A 14795-nucleotide genomic window follows, 5' to 3' on the forward strand; every position below is an offset into this window, starting at 1 on the left:
CCCCTTTTGGTTTAAAGTCAGCTCCCAGGGTGTTCACGAATTAAGACATTCCAATCACCAGGTGTTCCCATACCTGGACAATTGGCTCATAAAGGCTCCCTCTTTTCAAGCAGCAGAAGTTTGAACGAGAGCCTGACGAATTCTCTTCCAGTCTCTAGGTCTTCGCGTCAATCTGGAAAAATGTCCATTATCCAGGCCAGGTCTTTCTGGGTGCACATCTCGATACAGATCTGGGCAAAGCCTTTCCCACTCAGGAAAGACTAATGCGCATTTTGTATACAGCAAAAATTTCTCATCAAAAAGGGACGCTTCTGTGAGGCACTACAAATCCATGCTAGGGATAATATCTTCTTGCATTCTGCTCATTCCCAATTGGCAGCTTTGCATGCGACCGCTGCAGGAACAGCTCGATTCGCAGTAGTTTCCGTCTCAAGGCTCATTCAACGACAAGGTTCGGATTTCTGCATCAATGACGGCCGCCATGGCCTGGTGGATGATCAAGGACAACCTTTTGCAAGGCCTGTCTTTCATTCACTTGGCACCACAGTCGGTGATGACCTCGGATGCGTCGATGAACGGATGGGGTCTCACCTTCAAGAGCTATAGATTCACAGCAAGTGGTCCAACCAAGAAGCGGAGTCTCTTATAAACATTCTGGAACTCAAAGCAGTGTTTCTAAGTATGAAGGCCTTTCAACCTTGAATCAGAACGGACAACACTACGACAGTGTTTTATCCCCGAAAGCAAGGCAGAATGGGATCACTGGCGCTTTCTCTTCTTGCTCAACAGATAAGGGAATGGCTCCTAGCCAATTATAATCTCCTTGCTAGTGGAGCATGTGCCTGGGATTCACAACGAGAAGGATGACTCTTTCAGCAGGGCCTCCAGACAGTGCCACGAATGGGAGCTCAATGACCAACACTTGAAGGAGGTGTTTCAATCCTGGGGCTACCCAACATTAGATCTGTCTGCTACGTTCCTCAACAAAAAGTGTCCTCTTTTTGCAAGCAGATATCCTCATCAAATTTCATGGGGATACCCCTTCCAGTTTCCTTAGACGGGGATGTTCACATATGCATTTCCCCCGTTTACACTCATTCCTCGAATACTTCATAAAATTAAGCAAGTGTTTTGCCGGAGCATTCTAATCCCTCTGAGGCTGCATCGCCTATCAGAGTGTGCCCTGATTCTCTTCCCTTCAAAGGAGGATTTTCTCTACATGAATCAGGGCGAAGTGGTTCATCCACAAATTCCATCTCTTCATTTGTCAGCTTGGCTCCTCACCACGCTGAATTGGGGGATTTGAGGCTTTCAGAGGAGTGTACTAAGATACTTCAGAAATCTCGAGCTTCATCTACATTGAAATATTACACAGCCAAATGGAAAAGGTTCAGTACCTGGTGTATCTCGCAAGCATTGCACCCATTCTCTTCTTCACCGGAGCAAGTGCTGCCTTATCTATTGCACTTAGCGAAACCAGGATTTTCTCACTCTTCTATAAGAGGTCATCTGGCTGCAATTTCTAGATATAGAAGATGTTCAATTCAAACTTCACGTTGGTCTAACCAAATCGTCAAAGAATTCATGAAAGGGCTTTTTAGAGTTTTTCCACCTGTTAAACCTCCTAAAGTTTTATGGTAATTAAACACTGTTATGTCTCAACTGATGCGCCCCCCCTTTGAGCCAATACCCAAATGCGAATTAAAGTTCCTCTCCTGGAAAGTAGCCTTACTCTTTGCCATTACATGAGCCAGACATATCAGCGAAATCCAAGCTCTCATCATAAAGAAACTGTTTCTGCAGTTTTTGCCGGACAGGATTATCTTGCGCACTAACCCTTCTTTTATACCTAAGGTGCCTTCAACTTACCACCTCAATGAGCCGATTGTTTTACCGACATTATTTGCTAATCCATCTTCAGCAGCGGAAAGGGTGTTCCATTCTTTGGACATCAATCGATGCTTAAAGTTTTATCTGAAAAGAACGGAGTCATTCTGTAAATTCTCTCAGCTAATGATCTCTTTCTCAGCACCCAGGAAAGGACAGGCCTTGACAAGGGCCAGTATTGCTCATTGGGTCACCTCCACAATTTCCTTCTGCCACGAGAAAGCTGGTCGCCACTTCTTGCGAAAGCACAAGGTCACTCTACCAGGAAAGTGGCAACTACCTCAGCCCTGTTAGCGGGAGCTTCTCTCCCAGACAATTGCAGCGTGCAGAATGTGTGGGCAAATGCTCACACATTCACGAAGCATTACTGCCCTGATGGTTGGAAAAAGGCAGATGTCACTGTCGGACAAGCTACACTCCGGTGTCTCTTTGCTTAAGGTAGGATCTTTTAGCCCGCTATTTTCTTTATAAAATGTATATAAATTTGTATGCTTATAATTTTCTTCTTGTTTTTTTCTGATGCTACAAGTTTACGTCATGGTGGGATGGTTCGCCTTCCCCACCATTGTCTTTTTGCTTATTGTGCCTTTTTACTGATTTGATTTGATTTGATTTTTGGATTTGTAGAGCGCAGCGAATGCCCGGAGGCGTCTTGGCGCTAAAGGACACTGAGGGACGTGCAAGGAAGGGTTGTGCAGAAGTAAAAATTAAAGGTCTGCTAGAATAACCATGTTTTTACTGATTTCCTAAATGCTTTAAGATTTGGACTGCTTTTAATTGTTAGTGGAAGGAGATTCCACGTTTTTGCAGATCTTAACAAGAAGCTCCTTCTATCCCGACGTGCCTGCTTGAACCTGGGGACTTTCAACAGTTTTAGTTGTGCAAATCTAAGGTTCCTATGCGGCACATAGAATTTTATGCGGGATGTCAGGTAGGAAGGACCCCTGCGTTGGAGCGCCTTAAACGTAATGCACAATGACTTAAAGGTTATTCTTTTTCTCACTGGCAGCTAGTGCAGGACTCCTAGTTGCTGGGATATTAGTTCATGTTTGGGAATATCCAGAATCAATCTTGCTGCTGCATTCTACAGACGTTGGAGCATTTGCCCGGTCTTTGTATTTTAGATTTAGAACGGGTACTTTGCCACTGAATACTTTTACTAAAACATGGAAATCCTGTACAGGCAAAACTGACTTGTGTCCATCATGTTCTGCCCACCCAGAGACATTAGCCCATTTCTTATTTGTCTGTAAGGAATATGCTAACCCAAGAAGGGTGTGGCTGAAGAATTTATGCCGTCAGTTGGGAACCAGGAGCCATGATGTGGCAATTAGGATACTTGTTTCGGACAGTTATGTACCCTATGTTTGCGCCCTAGCTAAATTTTTATTCTGGGCTTGGGCTATTCGAGCCAGAAAGCTTAAATATTCTGTTTAATTCCTTTTTAAAGAATATTTATTCTAGTAATGTCTTACTTTTTGCTATTAACTGGATATGTGTTACCAATTTTATTAATTTGCTTTTATGATAATGAAATTTTATCGAAATAAAGCTTTTTGACTTTGACTTTGACTTTTTCAAATATTAAAGTAAAGGGCATTTCCATAATCTAGCCTGGAGATAGCGAGGGCAGTTACCAATGTTTTTAGAGCATCAGGGGGGATAAAGGAGCCGATCTTTCTAATCATTCGGGATGGCCCAGACACTGGCGGTGAGACAGTTGATCTGGCTGTCAAAAGTCAGCCGACAGTCAAAAATCACCCCTAATTTTTTTGCCTTTAATACAGGCGTTGGACACTCCCCCAACTCTGTAGGCCACCATTTCGAGGACCAACAGCAGTATTTCGGTCTTGCCACCATTAAGTTTTAAACAGTTGGCTTGCAACCAGATGTTGGCATGGGACATGCAGTTGTTAAAACGGTCGGCAATCTCCTCCTCATTGTTAGTTATAGAAACGACCACCTGCGTATCGTCTGCGTAGGATATTACAGAGAACCCGAACTGCCTAATCAATGCCGCCAGAGGGGCCACGTAAACATTAAAAAGCGTCGGGCTCAGAGTCACTGCTCTCTAGTCGGATTCAAGCATGTGAATCTATAAAAGATTCAATACTGGAGCAAAAAAAAGTTGCTTACCTGTACACTGTGGTTCTCCAGTATTGATATATTTTATAGATTCACATGTGACCCTCTCACCTCCATGATTAGGCTCACCAATTACCTCAGAGTTTATTTACCTTTACACTTGTGCTCAAAATCTGAGGTATGGTGGCTCTGTGGGGAAGGGGAACTCTGAGGTCTCAGCTGTGATTGGCTGAAGTTTGGATGTTCTAAAATTAGGCTGACAAGTTACTTAAATGAGTTTGTTTGCTCTATGGAGGTCTATGATAATGTTGTAATACTGCTATTTCTTTTGTTACTGTGGGACTCCCACCATGGCGACGGGGAAGATTCAAACATGTGAATCTATAAAATATATCAATAATGGAAAACCACAGTGTACAGGTAAGTAACTTGTTTTTTTTGGCACTGACCTCCCCAGCACTAGCGTCCTGCAGGGTAGGGCTCATAGACCTTATGGCTTCCCAGGGTTTGGTGATAATCCCCCTAGTTTAAGGATCTACTCTAGGAATCCGGCCTGGACCAATTCTGGTTTTCTCCAGAGAAAGTATGTACAATATCCAGAGCCAGTATAAAATCATATTATTGGGAGGTTGTTGCAGTTGAAAATGTGTTGAACTGCAAAGGGTCCCTATTCTTAACCTTCATTGATTTTAAACCCAGTGCACAGAATGAGCTAACAATTAATGACATTGTCCCCTCTCCTTTCCCCTGGCAAGGAAGCCGCACCTCCTATTCAGATACTGTCCCTTTCCAATCAAAGCTTTTAACAATAAATGACATGTAAAGGGCGTAATTGATGATCTCTGTCCTGCTTGCCAAGGAGGTTTGGAATAACGTACCCATGTATTTTTCTTTTGTCCATCCTATTGCCAACTTCGGAAGAAGTGGACTGTGGCATTATGTAAGAATCTGGGCACCAGGAAATACTTGGAAGCATTTAGACTATTGAAAACTGATACTAGCAGAGTGGTGGTCTTTGGTGTAGCTAAATATCTATTTGCCCTGTGGGTAAACCGCAAAAAATATGTAAATGACAACCACTGATCTTCTAGCACACAAGGGAGCACTAGTATTTAGCACCCCATGTAGGTTCAGTATGGCGTGGGGTTTCAAACCTGTAATAATATTTTAGCACTGTATTACCTCTGGTCGACATGACTTTCCCCTTACTGCACATTGCTATTCTGATATTCAAATGTACCTATGCAATAGTCACTTTATTACTCCTGCGCTGATGCACTTGTTGTAGCATGTTTACTCATTGCTATGGCTCCTTGAGTCTTACTAAGTCGCTAATATCCCTATTCTTTGTACCCATGCTTTCCTTGCTGCTATTATGAAATATTTGCTGTTAGCGCCCATTTTTGTTCTTCCAACGGTAATAGGCTGCTTTGTGTAACCAGCACTGTTTAAACTTTGCCTTGTTGATATTGTCCCTTGACATTTTATTGGCTCTTTTAATATTTATTGGTTCAAGTTTGAATGTTTTATGTGATGTATTGCGATGTACTTTTATCAACCTAGTGATTGATAATAACATCTTTGGTAATGATGATGTAATACATTAGACAAGGCAGATTAAACAGTGAACAATGTATCATATTTCAGCTTTGCATGAAATGTGTAAAATGTTACTCCATTACAAATGTGACGGATATCCGATCTTCCTTATTATAAGTGCATTGTATTCTATGACACTTTTAAATAAAGCGGGACGGTAACACTTTTAAAAAGGCGTAAGGGTTATGCATCACGTTGGTGACAGTGTAACCCTTCTGCAAACTCTAAATCAGGCCTTATTTATTTTGTATAGCATTTAGCTGGAGTTGCATCATACGGACTAATGCGTGATTTTTCATTACACCACAGTAAAGAAGCAAGCATTGGCAAAGCCAATTGGTCTGGCATTTCATATATCTACAGTACCTCAAGTAATTACTTAATGTCCTTCTCGAGTCAGAAACAACAGCTTGAAGACTTTAATAGACGGCCCTATCAAATCAGAAGCAACTACTTAATAAGTCTATCACTAAGCCACAATAAAGCAAACACAAGGAGATGATGGACGGAGCGCTGAAACATTTCAGACATTCATCCCCAGTCACAGATCTGGGTTGAATTCATCATCGTTCTTTAGCTCACTTCACCACCCCAGTTCAGACCCTTCCATATGCAAATCAGTCTTGACCCTGTTCCTCATGGGAACGGTCCAGCCCGAACTGCCAAGCTAGGTCTTCCTTGGACCGGAAACATGCATCCTGGGACCGGTTTCGGGGTAACAGCCCTCATCGACCAGGCTAGCTTGAATCCAGTGGCAAAGTAAGCAAGGGACCCATGTCTGGGCATACCCTGCCAACTTAGGGCAAACAAACAAAACACCAGGAGATGATGGACGATGCACTGAAACTTGTCAGACACTCACTCCCAGTCACAGATCTGGGTTGAGTCCATCGTCATTCTTTAGCTCACTTCGCCACCTTAGTTCGGACCCAGCCATATGCAAATCAGTCTTGATCCTGTTCCTCAGGGGAACAGTCCAGCCCAAACTGCCAAGCCAGGTCTTCCCTGAACCGGAAATAAGCATCCTGGGACCGGTTGCAGGGCAACACCCCTCATAAACCAGGATCTAGCCTGAATCCAGTGGCAAAGCTACAATAACTCAGTTGTTACTAAATGTCTCTCTTGAGTCCTTCACAAAGTTGAAGGGTGTGTAGGTTCAACATAAACTAGTGCTTGTGCCCTAAAGTAACTATAACTCACGCCCTCGCTATGTTGTTATCAATTATTTAATTTCAGATGTCATCAGTGATTGTATAAATTATGTGATAGAACATGTTATGAGTGATAGGATGTGTGAGGTCATAAGTTATGCATGGCGAGGGCACAAGGTATAGTTACTCTAGTATTGGAACTTTCATAGATTTCCATGCTTGTATCATTCCCCGTCGTCGGAATGGGAGTCCCCGGCATACATTAAATAGCAATAGAAACCAATACTAAAACAGAACTTAGGCTTAGTCTTGTTTTGCAACCTATCCACCTCTTTTCGTAAGAGACCAAAAAAATGAACAACCAATCAGATTAGCCTCACCCCCCAGAAACCTCCTGAGAGAAGCTCAGAACCTCAGATTGTCTACCGCCTGTTGTGCTAGGGAGTCTCCACTGAGCTCTGCTCAGTTTTTTTCCTAGAACTTGGATTCTACATCATTGTTAACTGTTTTCCTTCAACAATTTCTCCAGGATGTCAGATAAAGAGAAGAAGGCCCTCTTTAAAGCATGTGCCACCTGTGCTTAAAAGAGGTTATATATTGAAGACAAGCACAAGGCCTGTATTTATTGTCTGTACCCAGACCACAAGGCTGCAAACTGTAAGATATGCTGCACCTTTTCTACCAAGACTTTGCATGATCGTGAGGGGCGTCTTCTGACCTGGCTGCAGAAGCTAAAGTCTAGAAAGGAGCCAGTGTCCAGTGACAGCGATGAGACATCTTCTGCGTCCTCTTCCAGAAGGTCTGTAAAAAGGGGTAGAGCTTCTCATTCACTTTTGAGAAATGCCCTGGTGAGGCCTTGAAAGAGACCCCTGATAGGTCTGAAGGGCTTAGTCCTGTCAAATCTCCTCACCGAGGTGTAAAGGAGAGGGAAGGGCTTTCAAAAGAAGTAAGACTTGAGAGGAAATCCAGTTCTGTTCCTCCAACGTCTCCTCCTGAGGCTTCTAAGACTTTCAAAAAGCCTTCATCTTTGCCTTCTGAGGTAAAATCAGCAAAAAAATGCCCCACTCGTCGACGACGGCGTCATCGATTCCATCGATGAAAAAGCCTAATGTACAGTCTTCTTCATCTTCTGTCACCCCATCGATGGGCTCGTCGACAGTGGTTTCCTCGTCACCGGTACTGACACAGGGCTCTGTGTCGACGAGTTCAACACCGGTGCTATTGGTATCGTCGACGATGGTGTCGACGAGGATGTCGACGACGACTGTGATGACGCCAACAACGTCGACGACGAGGACGTCGACGACAACTATGTCATCGATGACGACAACGTCGACGAATGTGATTTATTCGTCGACAGTTCTTTCTTCGTCGTCGACGGTCCCGTCGACGGTGGAAATAATTTCAATTTCCCTCAAAAAGCGTCAAATCACACCAGAGATGACTTCACCAAGGAGAGTGACTCCTTTACCTCCTGCACTTCTCCTTGAAGAAGAGGAATCTGAAGAGGAGGAAGGTCCTTTTGGCTATGCTGACAGCCCTTCTCAGCTACATGTCAAATGCCAGGACACAGATTCCGAAGGGGAGTATGAGGATTTTGAACAGTATGGTCCTCCTGCTCAATATCAATGGGACTATGATCAGGAGATGGTCCAAATGCCCTCCTCCTTACTAACGGACCTACAAGATATGCTCTTGGATTACAGGAAATGATTTGCAGCAGATCCTCCTGTTCCAGTAGGAGTGCAAGTTACTTCTGTTCCACCTGCTCGTCCCGTGGCCCCACAAATACCACCACCTCAGCCATTGCTTGAAGCGCAGGATATTCATCCAGTTGGGCCTCCCATCCAGGATGATACCTCAGACAACGACCAAGGCAATGTCACAATCCAGGATTCAGATGTGGAGTAGGATGACTATGTTATCCCAGATCCATCTTCTCCTGCTGCGGCACCAGTTGATTCCCCCCCTGTGGATATAGGGGGTTTCCATAATCTAATGGGGAGGGCCGCCAAGAGGTTCGACCTACCCATGACCAAGGTGGAATCGGAGTGCTTCCTTTATGATTTTAAGGAATCATATAAGAGGTCGGTCCGATCAATTCTGTTTGTGGACCATGGTTGAGAGGAAGTCTTAAAGGCAATGCAGAATCCAGCCACTGTCATTCCAGTTTTACCTCGTCTGGAGAAAAAATATAAGGGTCCGGAGGGTAGCCCAGGATGTTTGACCAGTCAGCCAAAACCGAACTCTGTCATCTCCCAAGCCGCTCAAAGAAAATCTAGAAATCCTTCAGCTCCCCTTACCACTCCTCCAGCTAAAGAGGGCTGGCATCTGGATAATGTAGGCAAGAGATTTTCATCTATGTCCAGCCTGCTTGTCAGAGCAGAGAATTCTTTGGCTATACTTGAACGTTACGATCGCCAGATGTGGTGCGACGTGTCCCCGTATCTCGATCAGTTGCCAGAAGAAGGAAAGAAAGAAGCAAAAATGATTCTCCCGGAGGGCGAGATAACATCAGCAGAGATCATTGATTGTGCAATGAATATTGCAACAACTGCTTTTCTGTCCTTGGCTGGAGCGGCTGTCCTCCGCCGACAGGGCTGGTTGTGGGACACTTGGTTCCACTCGGAAGTCCAGAATAAGATTTTAGATTTGCCCATTGATGGAGAAGCGCTGTTTGGGAAACATATAGATGATGCGCTCCAAGACATTAAGAAGGATACAGAAATACACATCTCAATGATCTTCATACACCCTACCCTTGCACGCCGCCGGGCCCCAGGGATATCGGCAGAAAGGCTGTGTTACTCAAACACTGATGCAAAGGTACCTCAACAGAACGCTGCCGGCCCGTGGGGTTGTAGGCACTATGCTGTATCATTGTGTAAACTATGCAATAAAGGTCTTTGGCAAAAAAAAAAAAAAAGAGAAGGATACAGAAACAGCAAAATCCTTAGGGACTCTGCAGTACCACAAGTTCCCATTCCGAGGAGCAAGGGGAACAGGTAATTCTTCATATAGGGGAGGTTACCAACAACAACGGTACTCCTCGTAGGGTTCCCAGTCACATTCTTACAAGTCGAATTATAACCAACGGCAGAATCAATCTTCTTCTTTCTCTCACTCGAACAACAGAGAAAGACAAGGTCGCCGGGGTAGAGACAACTTTAAGCGCCAATAGTAATGTAATGTGTAATGTGATGTAATGTGTATACTTGTAAAGCGCACTGTTGCCAGCCGGCGTCCTGGCGCTGTATACCGCTGGCGAACCCGTCCTGGCTTTCCCTGTGGGATGGCCCCTGCTGGGAATCCCCAAGGTGGAGCCAGGCATCCCCGGCGTTGATGGGGCCATTGTGGAGATTAGGCAAGCTAATGCCCAGAGTTGCCGAGTGGGACCCCTGGTTAGAGTAGGCAGCGAGGCGAGAATTATTGAGTCCGCTGACCCTGGTCCACCACCCTGCCGCGTCCCGGGCCGACTTCTGCTTCCGGGTCTGCCGCCTCTAACCAGTGAGCCACACCACTCCACAAGTGCGGCTTGCTGGCTCCGACTACTGCCCCCTCTCCTCCTGTGTCATCAGTGGGAGGCAGAGTTTCATTTTACGTACACAACTGGCAGTGGATAACATCAGACCGTAGGGTATTGAACATCATTCAAAAAGGCTATACCCTGGAGTTTGTCCAACCACCACCATCCAAGCCCCCTCGCGCCACAGTATCGAAATATCTCCGTCTACTACGGCTAGAAGTCCATCAAATGCTCCTCAAAGGAGCTATAGAACCGGTCCCTATCTCTCAATGGGGAAAAGGGTTTTACTCCCGGTTCATCCTAATCCGGAAGACGTTAGAAAAGTGGCACCCTATACTAGAAATGAAGGAGCAAAACACCTATCTCATCAAACAATCCATTCGGATGGTTTCTCTACAAGACATCCTTCGTCTTCTCATCTCAGGGGATTTCATGGCCACTCTGGAACTAGAGGACGCTTATTTTCACGTACCCATTCACCCAGCTCACAGGAGGTTTCTTCGCTTCACAGTAGCCAAGAGCCATTTTCAATTCAGAGTTCTTTCTTTTGGACTTTGATCTGCTCCACGGATCTTCACAAAGATATTAGCTCCGGTAGCAGCCTTTCTGCCTAAACAAAAGCTTCAGGTCTTCCCTTACCTGGACGACTGGTTGCTATAAGCTCCTACCAAACAGGCAGCAGAGAAAGTAGTCATAATGTGTACACGCCTGTTTGCCAATCTCGGCCTATAAATCAACAAACAGAAGTCTTCTCTTCGTTCGTCAAAGACAGCCAGATTTCTAGGAGCCATTCTAAACACATCCGTAAACAAGGCGTTACCGACCTTGGAGAGAAACTAATGTCCATGGCTTCTCGATTGTTAAGAAAAAGGTCACTTTCAGTTCACCTCTACAAGTCCCTGCTAGGTTCCATCTCCTCATGCATAACTCTGATTCCTCGCTGCAGTTTAAGAACGTGTCCACTCCAAGGAGAGTTGGACTTGCAGTGACACCAGGTCAACGGATTCTTCGACGACAAGATCTCAGTTACCGAGGCCATGAAAGAGGCGGCGTCATGGTGGATGACCAAAGAAAACATTTCTCAAGGTCTGTCCTTCACGTTGACCCTGGCTCCACACATAATAACTATGGACGCCTCTCTCGAAGGCTGGAGAGCGGTGTTACAAGATCTTCATGTAAGCAACCGATGGCAGCCTCAGCATCGTCTGTTGCATATCAATTTGCTGGAGCTCAGAGGAATTCACCTAGCCTTGCAAGCCTTTCTTCCACGAATACAACAGTCGACAGTTCTGATACGTACAGACAACACAACAGCCATGCACTATATAAACAAAGAAGGAGGCACCAGATCTCGACTGTTGTCGCAAGAAGCCCAGTCGATCTGGGAGTGGGCAATTCAGCAAGGGATATCACTCCAAGCGGAACATCTTCCAGGTGTCCTCAACAAAGCAGCGGACACTCTCAGCAGACTGGTCTGTCAGCCACGAGTGGGAACTGGGCAACTTCACTCTTCAGAAGGTTTTTCAAAGATGGGGCACACCTTCCGTAGATCTCTATGTCACTCCGGAGAACAAGAAATTCTGGTTCTATGCAAGCAGGATTCACCATCCGGGATCATTGTGGAATGCGCTTTCGATGGCTTGGTCAGGCACATTTGTTTGCACTTTTCCCCCCATTCCTCTGATCCCCAGACTTCTCAGGAAGCTCAAAGCAGAACCGTGCAGGATGATTCTGATAGCCCCTGCGTGGCTCAGACAGTTTTGGTTCACAGAACTTCACCTTCTCTCCCTGGACCTTCCTCTGCCATTGTAGCCGATTCCGAAGCTGCTGACGATGCCCCAGGGCCAAGTCTGGCATACGGATACGGATACTCACTCTCCTCAGCTCTCGGCATGGCTCCTGAGCACCGAGAATTTCTTGGTCTGAATCTCTCAGCAGAGTGTACAGAGGTACTTTCTCAGGCAAGAGCCCCAAGTACGAATAAGACTTACAGACTAAAATGGAAGTGTTTCTGTATCTGGTGCCAACACAATGGCCTCCATCCTTTTGAATCAGAGCTGCATGAAGTTCTTCCATACATACTATCATTACCAAAAGCGAGACTGGCTCACTCCTCTATCAAAGTGCATCTGGCGGCAATTTCTCGCTTCAGACGCATGTCTTCAGGCCCTTCCCTCTGGTCGGCAACAATAGTTAAACAGTTTCTCAAGAGTTTTCCCTCCAGTCAAGCCTCCTCCTCCTCTTTGGCATCTGAACTCGGTTCTTGCCCAGCTTATGAAGCCTCCGTTTGAACCTATTCACAAAGCAGAGTTGAAATTCCTCTCCTGGAAGGTAGCGCTTCTAATGGCTTTGACTTCTGTGAGGCCTGTGGGAGAAATACAGGCTCTCACAATTCAGGAACCCTTTCTACAGTTCAAAAAAGGAACAGTGGTTCTACGTACTAACCAAAAATTAATTCCTAAAGTTCCTTCGGACTTTCATTTGAATGAGCCGGTAATCCTTAAGACTTTTTTCCCTCAACCGGCTACTCCAGCAGAGAAAGCACTTCACTCTCTGGACATTCAGAGGTGCTTAAAGTTCTATCTTCATCGAACGAAGGACTTCAGAAAGTCTTCTCAAATGTTTGTGTCTTTTAGTGATCAGCGTAAGGGATTTCCCCTTTCCAAGCAGAGGATAGCTCATTGGATCACCAATGCTATCCAATATTGTCACAAGGCAGCGGGCAAGCCCCTGGAGTGTCGAGTCTGTGCTCATTCCACAAGGGCGATGTCTTCTTCTACATCCCTCTTTGCTGGTGTTCTTATCCGGGAGATCTGCCGTGCAGCAACCTGGAGCAGTACACATACGTTTACAAAGCATTACTGCCTGGATTCTGCGACGCAGAGTGACACAGCAGTCGGCCAAGCAGTCCTGAGGAACCTCTTTCAGTAGTGGTGAGCATTCCCTTTCATCCCTCCTTCCATCTTACTGTTTTATCAGCCCTAGCAAATTTTTTACCTCATGTATTTATGTTTCTGAAGTTTCTAAATAGGTTCTTGACTATTGAAAATGTCTTCATGATTTTTTTACTATGGCTCTGTTCCTAGTTTGATATTGGTAGTGGTTCCAAAAATGTGCTGCTAACTGCTAACTGCTAACTACTCTGATATAAGCATGGGAATCTACTGGGGTAAGAAAACAAGTTACTTACCTGTAACTTTGGTTCTCATCCAGGGGATACTCATCGATAGTCATAATCTATGAATAATCCCCGCCCATGTGCAGGATCCCGGAGCATATAGAAAATACATATAAATATATATGTATATATATGTGAAAACATATTTGCAGCCCAACACATTTCCCAACTGGCAAAACTGCTGCAAAATTACATGAATTAGCATACACACAATAGTACTCTCCCAACCCCTAAGGAAGAGAGAGAGAGCAGTAAACATTTGCATACAACAAAGCTTTATTGCCATAGGAAAACCCTGTTATTGCAGGCATTTGCTAGTAGACTATAGTAGAGTATAAAGAAACAAAGAAAACTGACACCTTGCCTTTAAGGCATTAGAGTTGGGGTACCGTGCCTTTAAGACCTGAAGGCGACCCCCTGCTCCCATGGTGCACCACAGGTGACAGTTGGGTCAGTTTTTTTTCTGGCTCCTTCTGTGAGAATCCTGGAGCTTGAGCTCTTCAGTTTTTGACTGAAATTGTTATTTTGAGTAATTTTTCTCAGAAAATTTGACATCTTCTGTGGTTTTAAGGCTTCTGCTTTGTTTTTTGTGGTGTTCCACAATTTTTTTTACATCAGAATGCCTGCTTTATTCCGGAAGTGTCCTTCTTTGTGGTCTGGCTGACCCACACTCAGTGTGCATTGTGTGCCTTCCATCTGCACACGACCCTGACCAGTGCCATCACTGTCAGAAGTTCTCTAGGCGGACTCTTCGTGACAGAGAACGCATTAGACTTCATGCCCTCTTGGAGAAAGACAAAAGTCATCAGGTGGGTGGTCATGGAGGCCCCAGAACGTCTTCTTCAAACAAGCATGCTCAAAAACAGCAACATTCCACTTCTCCTGCCTCCAGAAAAAGGAAGGAAGGAAGAAGATATCCGTCGACGTTGAAGTCGCCGGCAAAGAGGCCCAGGCGCTCTTCTGGATCACCATCACGACGTCGAAAGTCTCTGTCACAGCCAAGTAAGTTGACGTTGAGACGCCACACTTCAGGCTCGAAGTCTGTGGCTGCTGAAGTGTCCGAGTCTTCGTCGAGGCTTCCGTCGACATCGAGGCACTCTCCGCCGCCCTCGAGGGGGTCAGCATCGAGAGTTTTGACGGCTTCCAGATTGCCGCCGGCTGGCGTGCCGCCGTCGAGAGGTTTGTCGAGATCCCACCATTCCACGTCGAGGATGTCGACACCCAGGCGACGCCAAGAGGAGTCGCCGTCGACACAACGTCAAAGAAGGTCGTCGTCGACTCGACGTCGAAGGTCGTCGTCGACAGGACGCCATGGAGGTTCGCCTTCTACTCGACGTCGAGGAAGATCAACGTTGAGGTCACCGACTCG

General features: G+C 45.5%; 1 protein-coding gene across 1 annotated transcript in view; it reads left to right on the plus strand.

Moving 5' to 3' along the window:
• LOC144819668 (uncharacterized) overlaps nucleotides 1–14795 on the plus strand; it is a 510454-nt gene that overhangs the window by 92280 nt on the left and 403379 nt on the right. The window lies entirely within an intron of this gene.

The sequence above is a fragment of the Lissotriton helveticus genome, chromosome 2_1, assembly GCF_964261635.1.
Source record: "Lissotriton helveticus chromosome 2_1, aLisHel1.1, whole genome shotgun sequence".
NCBI classification, from domain to species: Eukaryota; Metazoa; Chordata; class Amphibia; order Caudata; family Salamandridae; genus Lissotriton; species Lissotriton helveticus.